Source organism: Bos indicus, chromosome 5 (genome assembly GCF_029378745.1).
Source record: "Bos indicus isolate NIAB-ARS_2022 breed Sahiwal x Tharparkar chromosome 5, NIAB-ARS_B.indTharparkar_mat_pri_1.0, whole genome shotgun sequence".
NCBI classification, from domain to species: domain Eukaryota; kingdom Metazoa; phylum Chordata; class Mammalia; order Artiodactyla; family Bovidae; genus Bos; species Bos indicus.
Genome location: NC_091764.1, coordinates 14,135,734 through 14,157,574, shown reverse-complemented (window position 1 = coordinate 14,157,574; position 21,841 = coordinate 14,135,734).

Genomic DNA, 21,841 nt, shown 5'->3' with positions numbered 1-21,841 from the left:
CATACACTCAGTATGATTTCAAAGTGACTCCTTCTGTAATCAGATCAGTCACTCAGTCGTGTCTGACTCTTTGCGACCCCATGAATCGCAGCACGCCAGGCCTCCCTGTCCATCACCAACTCCCGGAGTTCACTCAGACTCACGTCCATCGAGTCAGTGATGCCATCCAGCCACCTCATCCTCTGTCATCCCCTTCTCCTCCTGTCCCCAATCCCTCCCAGCATCAGAGTCTTTTCCAATGAGTCAACTCTTCGCATGAGGTGGCCAAAGTACCGGAGTTTCAGCTTCAGCATCATTCCTTCCAAAGAAATCCCAGGGCTGATCTCCTTCACAATGGACTGGTTGGATCTCCTTGCAGTCCAAGGGACTCTCAAGAGTCTTCTCCAACACCACAGTTCAAAAGCATCAATTCTTTGGTGCTCAGCCTTTTTCACAGTCCAACTTTCACATCCATACATGACCACAGGAAAAACTGTAGCCTTGACTAGACGGACCTTTGTTGGCAAAGTAATGTCTCTGCTTTTGAATATGCTATCTAGGTTGGTCATAACTTTTCTTCCAAGGAGTAAGCATCTTTTAATTTCATGGCTGCAGTCACCATCTGTAGTGATTTTGGAGCCCAGAAAAATAAAGTCTGACACTGTTTCCACTGTTTCCCCATCTATTTCCCATGAAGCGGTGGGACTGGATGCCATGATCTTCGTTTTCTGAATGTTGAGCTTTAAGCCAACTTTTTCACTCTCCACTTTCACTTTCATCAAGAGGCTTTTGAGTTCCTCTTCACTTTCTGCCATAAGGGTGGTGTCATCTGCATTTCTGAGGTTATTCATATTTCTCCCAGCAATCTTGATTCCAGTTTGTGTTTTTTCCAGTCCAGCGTTTCTCATGATGTACTCTGCATAGAAGTTAAATAAACAGGGTGACAATATACAGCCTTGAGATGCGAATACCAGACCACCTGATCTGCCTCTTGAGAAATTTGTATACTGCTCACGAAGCAACAGTTAGAACTGGACATAGAACAACAGACTGGTTCCAAATAGGAAAAGGAGTTCGTCAAGGCTGTATATTGTCACCCTTCTGTAATAGTATTGTTATTTTTGCATCTTTGTGTATCATGTTCAGTTGTATCTGACTCTTTGCAATCCCATAGACTGTAGCCCACCAGAGTCCTCTGTTCATGGGATTTTCCAGGCAAGTACACTGGAGAGGGTTGCCATTTCCTTCTCCAGGATATCTTCCCAACCCAGGGATCGAACCTGCATCATGTGTGTCTCCTGCATTGCAAATAGATTCTTTACCCGCTGAGCCATCAGGGTTAAATATTTTTATGTAACTACCATTTTACAAATATGCTTGTCTCTTCAAATGACTTATTAGACATGCAAATAAGATTTAACTGTTAAAGAGGACAAACGTGCTATATATATTTACACTAAAATATTATTTATTTGTCCTGGAGACAGAAATGGCAACCCACTCCAGTGTTCTTGCCTGGAGAAACCCATGGATGGAAGAGCCTGGTGGGCTACAGACCATGGGGTCATAAACAGTTGGACATGACTGAAGTGACTGAGCACATTATATATTTGTGAGTATCAGAATGCCTCTGGGGTTAGCTGTCCTGTTTATCATTCTGAAAAAATATTTTCACCTCAGAATGAAAACAGAGCTATCCTCAGGGTTTTTCCAGTTGTGGGTATGTTTTGTGCTATTTGTGGCATCTGAATAGTAATATACTGTGGTTAGTCAAAACTCTAGTGGCTGTCATCAGTGGGAAAGGTGGTATAGAGGAAATTAATTTGAGGCAAGGAAATAGTAATGGCCTGCAACATGGATTTTCATTTTTATTTAGATAGTAATTTTCTGAGTCAATAATAGCATTTGTGGTGCCATTCATTGGAGATTTGGTTTCTACAGAATTTCCAATTACAGATGGTATTAATTTCCCTCAGAAGCCACAGACTACAACTTATTGCAGGATTGTTGACTTATCTCTCTCAGAATATCATACAAAATTTTATTTTGAGTGAAGAAAGAGCAAAATAGAAAATCTAGAAATAAACGATTGCTCTGAAAATCAAGCACTTATGCTTTAATGCAAAACTCTGGTTTCAAATCTAAAATTGAATTTTATGGTAACTGAAAACTAACAAAAAAATATGTTTTTCATGTACTCTCATGTCTTGCACCCTATATATTACTTCTATTATGCTACAAATTTCATTTAGTTTTTCATAATATACTATTTACAATTAAGAGCTTAGAAAGAATATTATTATTCAAAATTTATGTTTAAAGTAAGGCAATTTAAAATGTATATAGAAGAGATCTTTAGACAGATGATAAAAACTTTAGATTTGGTTTTTAGCAGCACACGCTTACTTATATGACTATAAGATAAAAAATAGTATTTTTCAGGAAAACCACTGTCTCTGACTGTTCTTAACACCAGTCACACATCTACAGGCTATTACTGCCACTCAGCTTTGTCTGAGTGTCCCTTGACTGGGCACGTATCTAGGCCATTTACTTCATGAAAACTTCATGAAAACTGTTCTTTTGGCCCTTGAGTGAAATCAATCCAATATGATCTCTAGTTTAGAATTTTAGTCTCCCAAAACATGGACAAACATAGACAAAATGGTTTCTAGTAATCTGCCTACACGTTTGGGATTTTGTATCCATGAAGGGATAAAACTCTCTGTGGTTGAATGTTGTTCTAAATAAAGCAGAGGGAATGTGCAAGGTCTTGGTATTGCAAGAGAAGTAATGGAAGTTTCTCCAAGTAAAATTGAAGTGACTATATGTCCCCATAGAGCAGGCTTGAAATTCAGGCAAATGTCCAATGGAGAGAGAAGTTACTTAGCTTGAGTCTGTCAAAGTGATATCAAAATCCAGGAGCATTGAAATGAATGTCTGTGTCCCAAATAGTCTTGTTTTAGATACTATAAATGATGTGGAAAGAGCTGTCAGGATCCCAGTGTGTTATTGGGAACGTCTTACACCCTTTTCTTATATAATTGGAAAAGTATAAACTATAAAGATATATAGGTAATGACAGAGAAGTTTAATGGAAAGAAAAAAAGAAAATCCATGAAATAGAAGCAACAGTATCAAAAGAGGCTGTGAGAAAATCTTACTGCAGCACCAAAAGAAGGAATCAGGATAGCTTCTCATGGTCTTGGTTTATTTAAACCTTAGAAATGAACAACTGGGTAAATGGGAATGACAGCAGCTATTGTAAAAAATTAAAAAACAATAAATAATAAAAATAAAAGCTCCACAATGAATGAGTGAAGGAGTTAAGTCTGCCTAGGGATTTAAAGAGATGTATTTAGTAACTAGCCCTCTTTTCAGCTATATAACCAGCCCATGAAGGACTGAAATATTTTGCTTGGACTGTTGTAGCTAGCCACAGAGAGGGTATAATCTTTCTGGGATTATGATTTGCCTGAATAATAAACTATTGGAAATGATGCAAAAGTGAAACTTATAATATTGTGTTACTTCTTCTACCTCCCCTATGATTTTATTGTGTCCCTATAATTGGTGTTCACTTTTTTAGTGTATCAGCTTAGTCTGAATATATTATATCAAATCTCTCAGGTTGGCAGTAATTTTGAATATTTAGACTGGATGGTGAGCCAAACCGCTATTCCAAGTTTCATATAAATTTAAGATTCTACATTACAAAATATAAGGGAAAATGTGTTTCACATTCACAGACACTCTATTCCATACCTAATTTTCAAATTTAGAGTCAAATGACACTTTCAGTAAGCACTTTGTTAACTTTTGTGTAATCAGCTTTTCTTCTATTCATTAATTGTACAAATGTTATTTTTAGAGTATTACAGATTTTAAAATCTTAGTTTGGATTCTGGATTTTTTAAAACAAATATACCTATGCATTTGCCTTTTAAAATATGAAAAATAATATATATATAACGACAGTGCATAAAATTGTATCATGCAGCATATCACATAACTAGAAAAGCAATACCTGGGTGACCACCATCTAGGCTGGAAAGAAACCTGCAATCTACCCAGAACCCCTTCATGTGTTCTTGTTCCATGGTACCCCACCTCTTAGGAATAACTACAATGCTAATTTTTATGATAAATAGCTTCATATATTTTTAACTTTTTATTTTGTATTAGGGTATAGCTGATTAACGATGCTGTCATAGTTCAGGTGAACAGCAAATGGATTCAGTCACACATATACATGGATCCATTCTCCCCCACTCTCCCCTCCCATCCAGGCTGCCACATAACATAGAGCAAAGTTCATGTAATAGCTTCATATTTTTAAAATATTTTAAAGCATCCTGTATATATCCCCAAATAATCCATAAGTAACACATGAAGACTCTGATGATAATTACCTGTGTTTTCCCTCACGTTTTTATGCCAGAATGTTCTTGTCCCCTCCATCCCAAGTTCATATGTTGAAATTCTAACCCCCAGAAGGATGGTACTAAGAGGTGGGACTTTCAGTAGCCAGACTGTGGAAGCAGTAAAGAATCTGCCTGCCAGTGAAGGAGATGCAAGGGATTCAAATTTGATCACTGGGTTGGGAAGATGCCTTGGAGAAGGAAATGACAACACACTCCAGTATTCTTGCCTGGAAAATCCCATGGACAGAGAATCCTGGTGAGCTTGCAAAGATTTGGACATGACTGAAACTACATATGCTAGGCTCTACCCATGAAGACTGAACTCTCAGGAATGGGGTTAATGCCCTTATTAAAAAGACCCCAGGAAGCTCCCTCATGCCTTCCTCCATGGCAAAAGCTCAGGAAGAAGACGTGGTCTATCAAACAGGAAGGAAGCTGCCAGCAGACACTAAATCTGCCAGCACCTTAATTGTGGACTTTCTAACTTCCAAGACTGAGAAATAAATGTTTGTTATTTAAGTCACCAGTCTGTGGTATTTTTGTTACAGCATCCCAAACAAACTTAAACATTACCTATACATATGCGCCCCTAAAGATACAATATAATATTGTAATTTTGGCCTTTTTATAAATGTAATCATATTGAATATTTTAACTTGTGTTTGTTTCTTTCAATATTGTTTTTATAATACACATAAATATTTACATGTGGCTGGAGTTCAGTAAGTTTAATTGTACATATGTTAATTCATTATAGCTCTATAACAATTTGTTCACTCTAATAACAACGAGCATTTCAATCTTTTTGAGATTTGGGCTAATATATACTAACAATGCTCCTGAGGACAACCTTGACCTTTATTGTGGTGTGCAAATATATGAGTTTCCCAAGAATATCCATCTCAGAGTAGAACGGTTGGGTCATGGATAAGCATATCCTCAGCATTACCACATAAAGCCAAACAGTTTTTTCAAAGAAGTTGTATTAAATACACTTCTATCAAGAGTGCTTCAGAGAACTCCTTGCTCCATGTTTTAGCTGATAATGATCGTTTTCAGACTCTTTAGCTTCATAGTAATCCGTTGTGTGTGCATTGCAATTTCATAAATTTTCCTACTTACTACTGAATCTGATTGCCACTTGCTGTTACTTGATCCTTTGTATTTGTAGCTCAAACAGTAAAGAATCTGCCTGCAATGGGAAAGACCTGGGGTCCGTTCCTGGGTTTGGAAGATCCCCTGGAGAAGAGGATGGCAACCCACTCCAGTATCCTTTCCTGGAGAACTCCGTGGACAGAGGAGACTGGCAAGCTACAGTCCATGCGGTCGCAAAGGGTTGGACACGACTGAGTGGCTTTCACTTTCATGTCACTTTTTAATTTTGAAATAATTTTAGAATTAAGGAGAAATTATAAAGATAGTTACAGAGTTCTTATATAAACTTTACCTGTTTCTCTTAAATAATGATACTAAACTTATGAAATTAAAAAAATCATGTTAATACAATACTAACAAATTAAAGACTTTATTTCAACAATTTTTCTACAAATGTCAGTGTTATATCCCAGGATGAAATCCAGGGTAGCACACTATATTTACTTACCATATCTACTTTCAGTCAGATCAGATCAGATCAGTCGCTCAGTTGTGTCCGACTCTTTGCGACTCCATGAATTGCAGCACACCAGGCCTCCCTGTCCATCACCAAATCCCGGAGTTCACTCAGACTCACTGTCCATCGAGTCAGTGATGCCATCCAGCCATCTCATCCTCTGTCGTTCCCTTCTCCTCCTGCTCCCAATCCCGCCCAGCTTCAGAGTCTTTTCCAATGAGTCAACTCTTCGAATGAGGTGGCCAAAGTACTGGACTTTCAGCTTTAGCATCATTCCTTCTTAATCTGTGACAATTTCTCAGTTTTTCCTTTTTTTTTTTTTAAATGCCTTTATGAAGCATTCTAGTAAGATATTTTGTAGAATTCCTTCAATTAAAGTTTGTTTAATATTTTCTCAAAATTAGCCTGAAGTTATGGATTTGGGAGAACAGCACAGAGGTAAAGTATCCTCCAAATCAAATCATATAAGAGAATACATAATATTAATATGATTTGTGTCTGGTAATTCTGGCTTAAATCATTCTGTTAAGTTGTTGTCAGCTTTTATTATTGCTGAATTAACATTTTTCACTTTCCATGCTCTATTCTTTGAACATAAATCACTAAGTCTAGTTCACACTTAAGGGGAAAGGAATTAATATTTACCTCCTAGAAGTAGTATTATTAAGGCATTTTCACATAAGTTAAAACCATTGCAGTAATTAATACTGAGGCTATAAAATATTATAAAATTTCACCCACAAATTTTGTCATTCATTAGAATATTTTGCATGGTAATGATCTAATGATCATCCATTATATTCTTATTCCTTCTACCTTTGGTATTTGGAATTATTCTATAGTGAGTACACATCACTTAGCCTCTGTTTTTAAATTTATTTATTTGTATCAACATGGGTTTAGATATTTATTTTTATTCTTTGGTTTATAACCCAATATTGTCATTATTTATTTTGTTGCTCAAATTGTTTAAGCTCTGGTCATTGGGAGGCTCCTTTTCCCTCTGACACACACTCATTCTTCCATTTCTCTCTCAGTATTTCTTATTTTTTGATACTGTAAAACACTCCTGGATTGTCTTGTGTTTTCCCTATCCCAGTACTAGAATCAAATATTTCCCTAAGAAACTTTGGTTCCCATTTACTGGAGAATTTTATTTAGAAACCAAGGTCTTAGGACTTGATGTGCTCACTGCTACTGGGGTATTGCTAAATCCTGTCAGTGGGCAGGGATATGAATATGTATATGTGCCAACCAATGTAGAAGTCCATATCTATAAATGTTTTTGTATATATCTATCCATATATGTATTATGTTAATAATGAATTCATATTTATGTCAGACAACACAGTTTCAAAAGGTTTTGGTAAAGCAAAACATTGAAACAGATTTAACAACCAGCTTTACTATAAGTAATAGATAAAACAGAAAACAAATATAAGATATCTCACTAGCCACTGTTTACTATTTTTTTAATCAAACAATTTAACATAACAGCAAATAGAAAAAATATTAACAAAATTTTTGAAATAGCAAGCATTTTAAACAAAATTACAACCACAAATTTAAGAGTAGTTATATTAACAAACATAAACGAAAGTTGTATTAAAATTGGGTACTTTGAATGAGGAAGATATATTACTATATATGAATGATAATGTTTAATTCAACCATCATATATTAATTGATCTTTCTTTAGTCAATCAATCTTGGCTTCCTAAGTGGTAAAACTAGAGCAAAACCAGATGTTGATCAAATTAAAAACACAAGTGTTTGATTCATTAACCATGTACTGCTGCTAACAGTTAAACATAATTATATTTTTATGGACATTGTGACCGTAACAGTTGGAATAATTCCTGTACTGCAAAAGCATATTTAAGAATTCATGTTCCTATAAAAGATCCCACTCTGAGGTGGAGTGAAAATTAGAAACTACTGCTAAACTAAACTGAGATTTAATATTATGTAATAATTTGAACAAAAAATCCAGAGGCATTATCCATATTTTATTCCTTCACTCAGTATAAGTTAAAACAAAAATAAAGAAAACAATGCTAATTACACATGGATAAGAATTTGTTAATTTTAGATGAGACAATAATTTATTGAATTTTTATTAGATACTACAAAGCATAGTATGTCTTGCAAAAATGGATCAGTTCCACAGTGTGGTATAGTTAAATCAAGTATTTTATAGTTAGAGAATACCTGAGTTAAAGTTTTAGTGCTAGAGCCTATTAACTTCCAATCCCAGTTTTTACTTCTGGTCAATAAGATAGCCATCGAACTGGATATTTCCAGATAGCTCAGTGGTAAAGAAACTGTCTACAATGCAGAAGACACGGGAGACATGAGTAAGATCCCCTGGATGAGGCAATGACAACCCACTCCAGTATTCTTGCCTGAAGAAATCCTGTGATCAGAGGAGCCTGGCAGGCTACAGTCCAAAAGGTCGCAGAGTTGGACATGACTGGGAGACTGAGCACAAAATGAAAATTCAGACTAACACATTTCTTCTGTCATTTCACAATATTGTAAAGTAATTAGCCTCCAATTAAAATAAATTTAAATTTAAAAAAATTCTCCTCTAGAATGCACAAGTAAGCACCAGTTTTATAGTTAAAGATATAGGAAGAGAAAGAGAGACATTGAAAGATGAAAGAGGGACTTTTGCAGAGGGACTAAGAGAATATGCGAAGAGTTGACTCATTGGAGAAGACTCTGATGCTGGGAGGGATTGGGGGCAGGAGGAGAAGGGGACGATAGAGGATGAGATGGCTGGATGGCATCACTGACTCGATGGACGTGGGTCTGAGTGAACTCCGGGAGTTGGTGATGGACAGGGAGGCCTGGCGTGCTGCGATTCATGGGGTTGCAAAGAGTCGGACACGACTGAGTGACTGAACTGAACTGAACTGAGAGCTGCACTGAATATTTATGTACAGATCTGTGTGTGAAAGATATCTGTGTGTTTAATGTAGACATTCTGTTTTATTGGGTTTAAGCTTTTGTGCGGGCTGAATTCTAGCATAGGCCTCATTTTTTTTTCTCATACCACTTTATTGAGACATGTGTGTGTGCTAAGTTGCTTCAGCCATATCAGACTCTGTTTGACCCCATGGACTGCAGCCCACCAGGTTCCTCTGTCCATGGGATTCTCCAGGCAAGAATACCTGAGTGGGTTGCCGTACCCTCCTCCAGGGAACCTTCTTGACCCAAGGATCTAACCAGCTACTCGTACATCTAATCTGCATTGGTGGGCAGGTTCTTTACCACTAGCACCACCTGGGAAGCCCAGAAATATGACTGACATACAAATAACTATATAAATTTAATGTATAGAAATCATGAATTTGGATATAATTATAAACCCATGAAACTATTACCACAGCTTATGCCATAAATGTATTCACCACCTTCAAAAGTTCTCTCCTACTCTCTTTATTATTTTTATTTAATGTGATTAGAACCCTTCACATAAGCTTCACCCTCTTATCAAAATATCTTTGACAGCAAGGAAATCAAACCAGTCAATCCTAAAGGAACTCAATCCTGAGTATTGACTGGAAGGACTGGTGCTAAAGCTGAAGCTCCAGTACTTTGACCACCAGATGTGAAGAGCTGACTTCTTGGAAAAGACCCAGATGCTGGGAAAGACTGAAGGCAGGAGGAGAAGGGGATGACAGAAGATGAGATGGTTGGATGGCGTCATTGACTCAGTGGACCCGAGTTTGAGTAAACTCCAGGAGATAGTGAGGGGCAGGGAAGGCTGGGGTGTTGCAGTCCATGGGGTTGCAAAGAGTCAGATATGACTGAGTGATTGAAAAACAACAACAACAATTGTTGTGTTGTTTATTATAGTTAGAATGGTGTATATTTGATCTCTAGGATTTAATCATCTTGTATAATTGTAACTTGGTAACTTCTGAAGCTCTTTTTAGTGGTATCTGTAACTGTCTTCAATTTATGCCACCCAGTAGGCAGTCTGTGAATTGGATGGTGATTTTTTTCTGTATTCCAGTTTTCAAAATGTTTGATATTCTGTTTAGAGTCAGATCTATGTAGTGCAGCTTGGGAGTGAACTGAGGAAATCTTAAACTATTTTAAAGGATATTTTTCTTGAGCTCTTTCTTCTCTGTGATTGCCCAACTCTTTCTGCTTTGCTGGGGCTGATGCCTTTATATTTCCTGCTCTCCTGTGCACTTCCTATGACTACATCCAAATTAAGGCATAACTATCAAGATAAAGAGGCTAAGCCATGGAGTTTCAGCTCATGTTTTTGGAACTGTAATTCCTGTGGTCAGAGATAAAACTTTCCCTCCCCTTCAGTTAAGGCAACTGCCTGATCCCCACTGTGGTTTCTGTTGCCACCACCACCATAGCAGTCACTCGTGGCTGAAGTGAGACAGAAAAATAAAAGAAAGAAAGAAAAATAGAACTCTCCCCACTGTGACCATTAGAAGTTTCCTTTTCCCACTTTTTGGTTCAGAATATGAGCACTTTCTTTGGAGATTTTTCTTACTGCACACTTTTGGTCTCTGGCTGTCTTTGAATCTAGGATGAGTAATAGGAAAGGCAAAAAAAAAAAAAAAATCTCACCACTGATTAAGTGATGTTATGAATACAAAATCTGGATATCTTCCATAATCAGTCTGCCACCATGACAAATATACTGGGGAAGATATTTTGTCTGATCATAGCAGCAAGGAGAGTTGTGACTCATGTAGGATGCAAAGTCTTAATGTTAGGATATAATGATTTTTTAAAAAATGCTCCAATTTTTTAGTACCAGTTAGGTGTTACAAAGCTTATATTTTTAAAAAATTTGACCTTTTATGCACAATGTATATAGGAAATGGCAATCCATTCCAGTACTCTTGCCTAGAAAATTCCATGGACTGAGGAGCCTGGTAGGCAACAGTCTATGAGATTGCAAAGAATCAGACATGACTGAGCAACTTCACTTACTTATATATCATGCATAGCTACATTTCTGGCTCTTTTTAATCTCAAAATCTTGTTAATTTTTCTTTACTTTCTCTATTTAAACAATGTCATTATATTATTGATATGTTCTTTTAAGCTTCTTTAAACAAACAGGATAAAAATGTTTTTTTCCTCTATTTCGTGACAGGTACAGAGGTGTACTGCTCAGATCCCTTCTGAGAGATGAACTGGCTGCCAAGTTATAAGGAATGCAATTAGCTGACACTTCCCACCTTCCCGCCTAGCTTAGTTTTTGAGCTAATTCAACTCGATTCTTAGGACAGTCCCCGACCAGGCAGTGGTACAAAGGTGCCATCCACTTTTGTCAAGTGGAAAGAATGTGTTGATAGAAAAGAAATTTTATCTAGAACACCAAATGTATTTAAAATTCCAGGAGAAGATAAAAATTAAAGAAGTTCAATAGTTTAAAACTACTGAAGAATGTTTTCCTGAGTTGAAAAGACTCAATCTAAGATTGAAAAAAGCTCAGGCAATTCACAATGAATGGATGAGAAAAAACAAATAAAAAGTAAAACCAAACAAAATACAAACCTTAGAATAACCTGGCAAAATGACTAAAGGATAATAGTAAAGAAAAATATCTAAATTCTTTCATCTCTAACAAATCATCACTATTAAATTTCATATGTAACATTATATAGAGTGTGCTGTGCTTAGTCATACGGTTGTGTCCAATTCTTTGGGACCCCAGGGACTGTAGCTTGCCAGGCTTCTCTGTCCATGGGGATTCTCTGGGCAAGAATTCTAGAGTTGGTTGCCATGCCCTCCTCCAGGGTATATACCCAACCCAGGAATCGAACCCAGATCTCCTCCTCTATGGGATCTTCCCAACCCAGAGATTGAACCCCGGGCTCCTGCATTGCAGGTGGATTCTTTACTGTCTGAGCCACCAGGAAGGCCCAAGAATACTGGATTGGGTAGCCTATTCCTTCTCCAGGGGATCATACCGACCCAGGACTCCTGCATTGCAGGTGGATTCTTTACCAGCTGAGCTAACAGGAAAGTCCCATATATAATGTAGATAGATTTTCTACTTCTGTAATGTGTTCTCAGGTTGGGTTAATGTGAAACAAATTAACTAAATGCTGTTTCCTAAACAATGATGTAATTAGACTAAGTGATAAAGATTGAAAATAATAATTTTTAATAAAAAACAGTTACATGAAAACAAAACAAGGACAAATACAGGCATATTCATATTAGATACACTAAAATTTGAGAATAAATATATAATAGTGACATTATTTATGATAATAATAATACAATATTAAGAAGAAACATTTATTTATTTCAAAATAAAATAAACCTTAATGAATTAAGTTAATTTTATAATAAAATAATACATCATAGATGAGAAATAGAAGAAACGAAAAAGGAATTAGGAGGAATAAGGGTTAGAAAGAAGAGAAGGAAATTAGAAAATTAACTTTCTCAAACAGAAAATATTCATATATTATATAAATATTCACTGGTATAAGCTGTTAGTTAAACCTCTCAAATTGTTGCCACAAGGAAAACTTAGACAATTAAGATTTTATAGGCTCTTATTATAATATAATGAAGTTAGATACAAGTAATAAAAATGGTGTTAACAGACATCTTAACTACTTGGAAATTTGGAAAACCACATATAGGTGCCTCCAGAATCAAACTTGAAATAATGAAATTTCAAACTATCTAGAAAAGGAAGAAAAAGAATATATTTTATACTTATACATATGGAATAAAGTAAGTGCTTTAAGTTGAAAAGTTATAGCCATAATTCATTAAAGAAGAAAGAGGAAAATTTTCAAAGAATATGGAATTATCTTTTGAGGTTAGCTAACCAACAAAAACAAAAATACAATAAAATATTTTAAACAGTTATTTAAAAACTAATACAATTTATAAGCTCTCAGCAAATTAAATAAGGAAAAATAAATAAATATGTAAGTAATATTAGAAAAACGTTAAGCTATTTTAAAGAAAATATTAAATGTAACTTTATAAAACAAATGCATATTTGTCTAGAGACATGTGAATCATCAAAATTGATCCAAGCAGAGGTGAGAAGTTTATGTAAACTAGTTGTATTTAAAAAGATTAAGTTCAATTAATACATATTGCAAAATGAGCTAGTTCTAGTTGGATAATGGCAAAATTTTCCCACTTAAAAATGAGGTTAAGTTAAATGTTATTTAAATTGAAGTAAGCTATAGAAAATATAGAATTTCAAAATTTATTTTATAATGTCAAGTTCCAGTCATCTTCTATGAAGAACATTTCTGACCACCTATAATTCATTAAATACTCCTGAAAAGTCAAGCCTTAGTAGTAGGGATAAACTAGTAACAGATCAGCAGTCCCCATCCTTTATGGCATAAGGGACCGCTTTCATGGAAGACATGTTTTCCGAGGACCATGGGGTGGGCTGAAGGTGGTTTGGGATGATTCAAGTATTTATTGTGCACAATAAAATAATAATAATTAACAATAAATAAATTTCTAGTATTACTACATTACCTCCACCTCAGATCAACAGGCATTAGATCTTGGAGTCTGGGGACCCCTGCTATAAGTAACAGCTGCCAACAGACACCAACCTCAAGAAAGTCAAGCTGATTCACAAGTAACTTATGTACCAGCCACAGGAAACTATATATTGATTAACATAAACTAAAGATGAAAAAAGTAGAAGATTCAATTGTAACTTGGGATGAAATGAACAGTAATTTAGAATGGGCATGCAAAAGATCAAGGAGCTTTATGACATAGCAATATAAACGATCCAAAACCAAAGTTTGGAGAAATAAAACACCAAAAAGAAAAATAATGTGAGATTCAGAGACTTGTGGAACTGTACTGGAAACTCTAAGAAGCTTATAGAAATATATTTGAAAATACAATTAGTGGAGTGGCCTCCATTATTTATTGTCCCTTATAGCTCCAGGGTCTATCTTGTGGCTAACAATGTCTTGCTTTGCTTCCTTTCTCTATTTTAATTTCATTTTGAATCCTCATCTATTCTAAGGTGGACAAGAGGAACGTTACATTCTCACACTCAACGTGGATTGCAGAAAGCCATTTTCAGTACTTACTTCCTAAACTTTCTACTTTTAGAGAGATTACCATTCACTCCCCACTCCAGTATTCTTGCCTGGAGAATTCCATGGACAGAGGAGCCTGGCTGGCTGCAGTCCATGGGGTGTCAAAAAGTCAGACACGACGAAGTGATTGAGCAACACACCGAGCACAGACTGTTACCCTAAGTACATCTCTGTGTTTGGAAGCTTACTCAATGTTTGAAGAAGTAGATGATACAGATAACCTGTGTTTTTTCTGTATAAATACATATTATTCATAGTGATATAGTCTTCATAAGCACATGTGCCCCAAGTGCAGTAGGCCAGAGTATAACAGAAAGGAAACAAGTCGACTGGCAATTCGCACACTTTTAAATAGAAAATTCACTAGAAATATCTCTGATTAATCCATAAACACATGAAAATGTTCTCACCATCATTAGTTATCAAGGAAATAAAAATCAACACCATAATAAAAACACAACCAATGATAGAAGGTTGTGCAATACCTGGAACTTATATTACTAGTGGTAGTGTTAAAAATATGTTAGCCAAAAATATATAGCCAAAAACAGTATGTGCTATAGACATTTGGAAAAATGTATTTAAGCTTCTTTTTTAAAAATTTTGTTATTTCCCTTCTGGTTTCCTCAGTGTGTATGCCCAGCAGTGGGATTGCTGGATATAAGGCAGTTCTATTTCCAGATTTTTAAGGATAAGAAAGCTGTGGTACATATACACAATGGAGTATTACTCAGCCATTAAAGAGAATTCATTTGAATCAGTTCTAATGAGGTGGATGAAACTGGAGCCTATTATACAGGGTGAAGTAAGTCAGAAAGAAAAACACCAATACAGTATACTAATGCATATATATGGAATTTAGAAAGATGGTAACAATAACCCTGTGTACGAGACAGCAAAAGACACACTGATGTACAGATCAGTCTTATGGACTCTGTGGGAGAGGGAGAGGGTGGGACGATTTGGTAGAATGGCATTGAAACATGCATAATATCATGTATGAAACGAGTCACCAGTCCAGGTTCAATGCACGATGTGGGATGCTTGGGGCTGGTGCACTGGGACGACCCAGAGGGATGGTATGGGGAGGGAGGAGGGAGGAGGGTTCAGGATGGGGAACACATGTATACCTGTGGTGGATTCATTTTGATATTTGGCAAAACTAATACAATTATGTAAAGTTTAAAAATAAAATAAAATTAAAAAAATAAAAATTAAAAAAAATTTAGTATTATTTTTTTTTTACTTTACAATATTGTATTAGTTTGCCATATATCAACATGATTCCACCACGGGTGTACACGCGTTCCCCATCCTGAACCCACCTCCCTCCCCATACTATCCCTCTGGTTCATCCCATTGCACCAGCCCCAAGCTTCCCGTATCCTGCATGGAACCTGGACTGGTGATTCATTTCTTATATGATATTATACATGTTTTAATGCCCTTCTCCCAAATCATCCCCCCCCCCTCTCCCACAGAGTCCAAGCTTCTTATAAAATTAAAACTATACCTACACCATGACTTTGCCATTCCAATTCTAAGTATATACCCAAGAAAAAGGAAAACGTGTTCATAAAATATTGTATGAAAATATTCACAACACCTTTCTTCGTAATGACCCCAAACTGGAAACATTCCGTATGTGTATAAATAGGAGAATGGACAAACAATAAAGTAGATCACTGCTGCTGCTGCTACGTCGCTTCAGTCGTGTCCTACCCTGAGCAACCCCATAGACAGCAGCCCACCAGGCTCCTCTGTCCCTGGAATTCTCCAGGCAAGAAAACTGGAGTGGGTTGCCATTTCCTTCTCCAAAATAGACCACTACATAGAAATAAACCACTGGTACATGCAATACCATAGGTTATTCTCCAAAACCTTATGCTGAGTGAAAGAAGCCTTAAAGAGAAATACCGTTTGCTTGCAATTTTAGGAGCTTAAATAAATCAAGCAAATCTTATCTATGGTGGCAAAAAATTTGGAAAATCATTATTTTCATACACATGGGGCAGGAGTTGATGGTAAAGAGCATTCATAAAATTCCTGGAAATATATAATAATTAGATTGCATGTCTTTATATTATGGGTCACATGGGTGTATGCATTTCTCAAAACTTGACAAAAACACAATATATTTCTTTAGAACAAAAGTTCATATGCTGAATTTTATTCCTTTTTACCCTTAGCAGTTTATAAAATATATTGACTATTTCTCTCAAACTTTAATAAATTATAAGAACCACTGAACTTATTTATTAAAACTGTGGAATCCCAGGTCTTTTTTCAGAATATTCTGATTCACTGTATATGTATTTTAATCCATCATTTTATAAGTCTTATAGATAATTATTTCAATTTTAGTAATTTGGGAAATTCTACTTTAAGAAATACACATTTCTATACTATATGTCAAAATTTTAAGGCTGACTTTCCTGGAACTTTGTTGTTTTTATTTATTTCCTTTGTCAGTGATATTGAAAATCAATTTTTACAGTAATGCTGTTATTTATATAATATGTTGAAAATCATGGACTTCCTTACAAAGAACTAGTCTTTATTGATAGAAAATAATGGTTTTAGAGAAAATATAAGCTGTGATTTTTAGAAATTTAGAAAAATATCTCCAGGGAGACTTATTTTCCAAAATTACTATGCAATTAGAAGGGAATTTAATGTTATTAATTCCAGAATTTGGTAACATCCATTTCATTCGGGTAATCTTAATTCCTCTGAACTTTCATTAACCATAAAAGAAGATAGTAATAGATTTGCCTATTAACTAGGCACTGAATGACAAATTCCGGGAAAAGATCATTTTTCAGACTATAAAAAAAATTCACAAGTATTGGACTGTTTTGGAATTGCAAAATATATATGTATATAACTTGTGGAGTAATGCAATAGAGTTAAGCAGAAAGCATTTAGAATATAAACACTGTATGCAGGTATGCTTAGTTAGAGGAATTTTCTGACAAGCTTAAAAATAAAGACCTTAACTTTTTCAATTTGTCTGCCAAAAATGTGTGTCAGTGTGCATTTGTGTGTGTGTGTGTGTGTCTCTGTGTGTGAATGTATGTGTATTCATATAGTTCTTTCCTATAGTTTGAATTTGTTCTTTTTGACAGTTTACATCTGTTTATTCAAAAAAGGGGAAGGAGAAAGTAATCCCTTTGTTAAAATTGTCCACGCTGTAATGCTCATGTTCTGCTGTTTTTCACATTTACACTCAAGATTGCTCAATATGTTTTGACTGAACTTGCCTCAACCTCAAGACTCCAAGTGCCCTGTGACTTTTCATCCAGACACATGAAAGCTGGGAGTTGTCAGGAACACCTAGATGTATATGTAGCTTTCACAAGTAACATCAAGTTTGCAGGTGAGAGCAGAGGTTAGCTTATTTAATATTTCCCATAATCTATAAATAAAAATGGCCTTTTTGGATGAAAGGCAGAATCGAGCAGGCTATTATTGTTACTAGGAGGAATTTGCAGTTGTTATTAGAAAGAAGATAAATTTTGTGAATGCAGATATATTGCAAGCGCCATCAAACACTCCTTCTGGAGCAAATTAAATGTTTCCTACATGTTTAGTTACTGCTCTTCTGATATTTATAAGCATATCTTTCTTAATTTGACACTATTTTGTTCTACAATAAAAACTTATTGGCCCAAAGGTAAATCTTTCAATGGAACCACTTTTGGGGGGGAGGTAAAAATGTGAAATAGTAAGTTGGATGTTTTCTGTTTTTACACCTGTTAGTCTATTCTTTTGTTGTTGTTTATTTGCTTTAATTTATTTTTTAATTGGAGTAAGTTTGCTTTACAATGTTGTAATGGTTTCTGCCATACAAACCAAATCATATATAATTATGCATATATCACATACCTCCTGAACCTCCCTCCCGCTCCCTCATCCCATCCTTCTAGGCCATCACAGAGCATCTGTCTGGACCCCTTGTATTACATAGCAATTCCTCATCAGCTCTCTCTTTTACACATGGTAGAGTATAAATGTCTATGCTACTTTCTCCATTTGCCCCTCTCTCTCTTTCCCGTACTTTGTCCACAAGTCAGCTCTTTATATCTGTAGTTTATTCTCAAAAGAAATGTTTTTTTGAGGTATTTAGATTGAATCATTCTACCATGTTAGTTAAAAAGAATTTATTAATGGACAGATTACATAAGAGGTTGCTCCTTCTCTATTTTAATTTGTTTGGTCTGTTACCAAGGAATGATTTTGTTGATGTCCTATACTTTGTGTTTTACAGTAATTGCTAATTATATGTTCATAGCATGGAAATCACATATTCACCTTTTGATGCCAATGGGATGTAATGAAACAAGAAGTTATTTTGAAGTAAAACAATTCTCCTTTTAAAAATTTTATTTTATAAAAATATAAATTCTCAATCTCACATGCCGGTATTCTGTAATTATTAGCCATTCCTTATTCTAGAAGACTCTTTTTAACTTGCTACTTGTTGTTTGAATTTCCTGGGTATTCTGGCTAAAGTGATATAATAAAGGTGAGTGGTTCTTTGAGAATGTTTATGCATCATTGAACCCTGGAGATATGAATATATTGAGATTATGTAAGAAGTCTCTGAGTATCTTTCCCCTTTAGGTAAGCTTACAATCTTTCCAATTCTGCTGGGATATATTAAAGTTATGTGATCACATATGACACATATTTGCAAATGAATGTTATAAAATTGATCTATCTTTATGCTGTCTATCCTTAAGTTTATGTTGTTAAAATCTGCAATCAAGTAAAAAGTTTGTGTTGATATTTCTAAAATTGATTCTATAGAGTTTTAAGTACTTAGTTTTTAGAATCTTGAGATTTGCCTCTCTTTTTTGGGGGGGGGGGGGAAAAAAAAAAAGCCTGATTTTGTTTGTCTTTGCATTAAGCCACACAGATTCTTCATAAACTTTTTTTTTCTTTCCACAAAACCATTTTGCAACAAATCGGCACATAAAACTTAAAACAGTGTTTTATGTTTTCAAATAAACATCAAGTTTAAAATTTTGCTTTATGTAACTCTGTTTTGTTTTATTTTCTACTTACTTTACTTCAAGAAGGATGAATTTGACTGGAAACAAGTGCTGCTGCCATCCTCTTAAATGTTGATGAGTATTGCCGTTTCATCCTTTTGTCTGAAATTCCCAAATTCCCTAGTTCTTTGGAAACAGCAATCAGACTCAAGTTCCTGCCACTCCACTGAAAACAAGTCAACGTTACTAGCAAGCTCCATTTTAACAAAACCAATAATTACTCCTTTGTCTTAAATTTTCTTAACCTCACTGCAACATCCTAAATAGTCAGTCACAGTCTTGTTTACTACAGCTGTAAGGAAGAAACGCCTAATTGTTACCTTATTTATTTTTTCCTTCTTCAATAGTAATAAAGTTTGAGCTGGATATGCTGCCATCTTTTAAAAAATCACTATTTTCAAAGTCTGCAGCAGGTACTTGCTGAAATTAGGTACTTGCCATTTGGATGTGTGCAGAAGCGACGTATGCCTCTTTATGGTTAGCACCTTAAATAAACAGGAGTAAGCTCCTTTTGCCACTTTTTGTTTTTCCTTTTCTTGCAGCTAAAGGATAACTGGAACAGAAGCAGATACATGGATCCAGAGTTGGAAGCTGTTTTGAGAATAACAAAACTGTCCTAACAACCTGGACTTGGATTTCTAGACTAACACATTAAAACAATTGTGTTAACCCGGAGTGTGTTTCACTATGTTGTTTCACAGTATTTTATCTTGTACACAAATTCTTCAGTACCTTATACAACTACTTCCTCTCCTGGTTCCCTGTCACTTATTTGGTCATGTCTATGTTTCCTTTACATGCTCTTTTTCTCTTCTTCTTCTTCTTTTTTTGCCCCAAAATTTAGCTACCTAGGGTTTAGTCTCCCACTCCTTTCTCTCTCTTTTTTTTTAAATATAACCCATGGTTTCATGGCTTTAGATGCCACCTATATGTTGATGACTTCTATGGAATATTGCTTTTTTCAAAACCCCATCAAGTCATGTTTTCACTTGACAAACTACCAGGAAGTTCAATGTAACATGTGTTGAAAAGGAATCTTGATCTCCTTCCAAGTCTCCTCCTCTGTCACCTCATCTTAGTGTAAGGAATATGTCAACCTTGCACTTCTGTCTCTCACATCCAAAGCTCATCAGGAAATTGGAGTTAATTTTTACATTTGAAATTTAAGAGAACTTGTTTCCAAGGCAGAAATAGAGACATGGATGGAGAGAAGGGATATGTGGGATGAATTGGAAGATTAGTATTGACATATATACACAGTCATGTGCTTCACTTCGTTGTACAGCAGAAACTAACTGCAGAAACGAATACAACATTGTACAGCAATTATCCTCCAATTAAAAAAAGAATTCTCAGAGAAATGAAGAAAGATATTGAGAAAGTTAAGGAAGTGATGTGTGAAGAAAATGAAACAAGACAGATTTCAAATCAACAACCCAACTTTACAACTGAAGGAACTAGAAAAAAGAGCAAATTAAAGGGCAAACATTCAATTACTAAAATCAAGAATGAAAGTGAGGTCCTACTGCCAATTCTAGAAAAATAAAAATGAATATGAATGTATACATCAATAAATTAGATAACCTAGATGAAATGAACATGTTTCTAGAAACACAAAACCTTACCAAGAAAGGATCACAACACAGAAAATATTTATAAAGATATAAAGAATTCAAAACTTACCACAAAATGAAAGCCCAAGACCAGATAATTTCACTGGTGAATTGTATGATAAGAACAAATATCAATCCTTATCAGTCATTTCCAAAAATAATTGAACAGGAAGGCGCTCTTCCTAATTTATTCTGTAAGGCCAACTTTGCCCTGATACCAGACAAGCCAGACAAGCACAGTAAAGAAAAACACAATACAGTATTACTATAGAACAATATCCCTTATGAATGCTGATGTAAAAATCCTCAACAAAATGCTAGCAAATAGAATTCAGCAGTATGTTAAAAGAATTACACCATGTCCAAGTGGGTTTATTCCAGGAGTTCAAGGATTGTTCAACGTATAAAAATTGATGAACATAAAACACTATGTAAAAAGAATGAAGAAAACAAACAAACAAACAAACAGGATCATCTCAGCTGATGGAGAAAAATCATGTGACAAAATCCAATACCCTTTCATGATAAAAAAAAAAAAAAACATTCAGCAAACTAGTAATAGAAAACTACCTCAACATAACAAAACTCATATGTGAAAGACACACAGACACCATCATAGTCAGTGGTGAAGCACTAAAAGCATTTCCTCAAAGATCAGTAACAAGGAACAAATGCCCTCTTTTACCACATCTGTTCAACCACTGAAAGTTCCAACTAGAACAATTAAGTAAGAAAAATAAATAAAATATATTCAATTTGGAAAGAAAGAAATAAAACTACGTTTTAATGCAGATGATATGATCTTTTTCATAGAAAATGCTGACGATCACACACGTACACACATACACACACACATATACACGCACCTATTCATTTACTAATTCATTTAGTAACTCTAATTAATAATAATAATTAGTAACTCTAATTATCAAACTAACAGGATAATAAAGTCAAAACACAAAAATAAGTTGCATTTCCATGCATGAACAATCTGAAAAGAAAATTACAAAAAAAAATTCCTAATACCAACAAAAAGAAGAAAACACTTAGGAGTTAACTA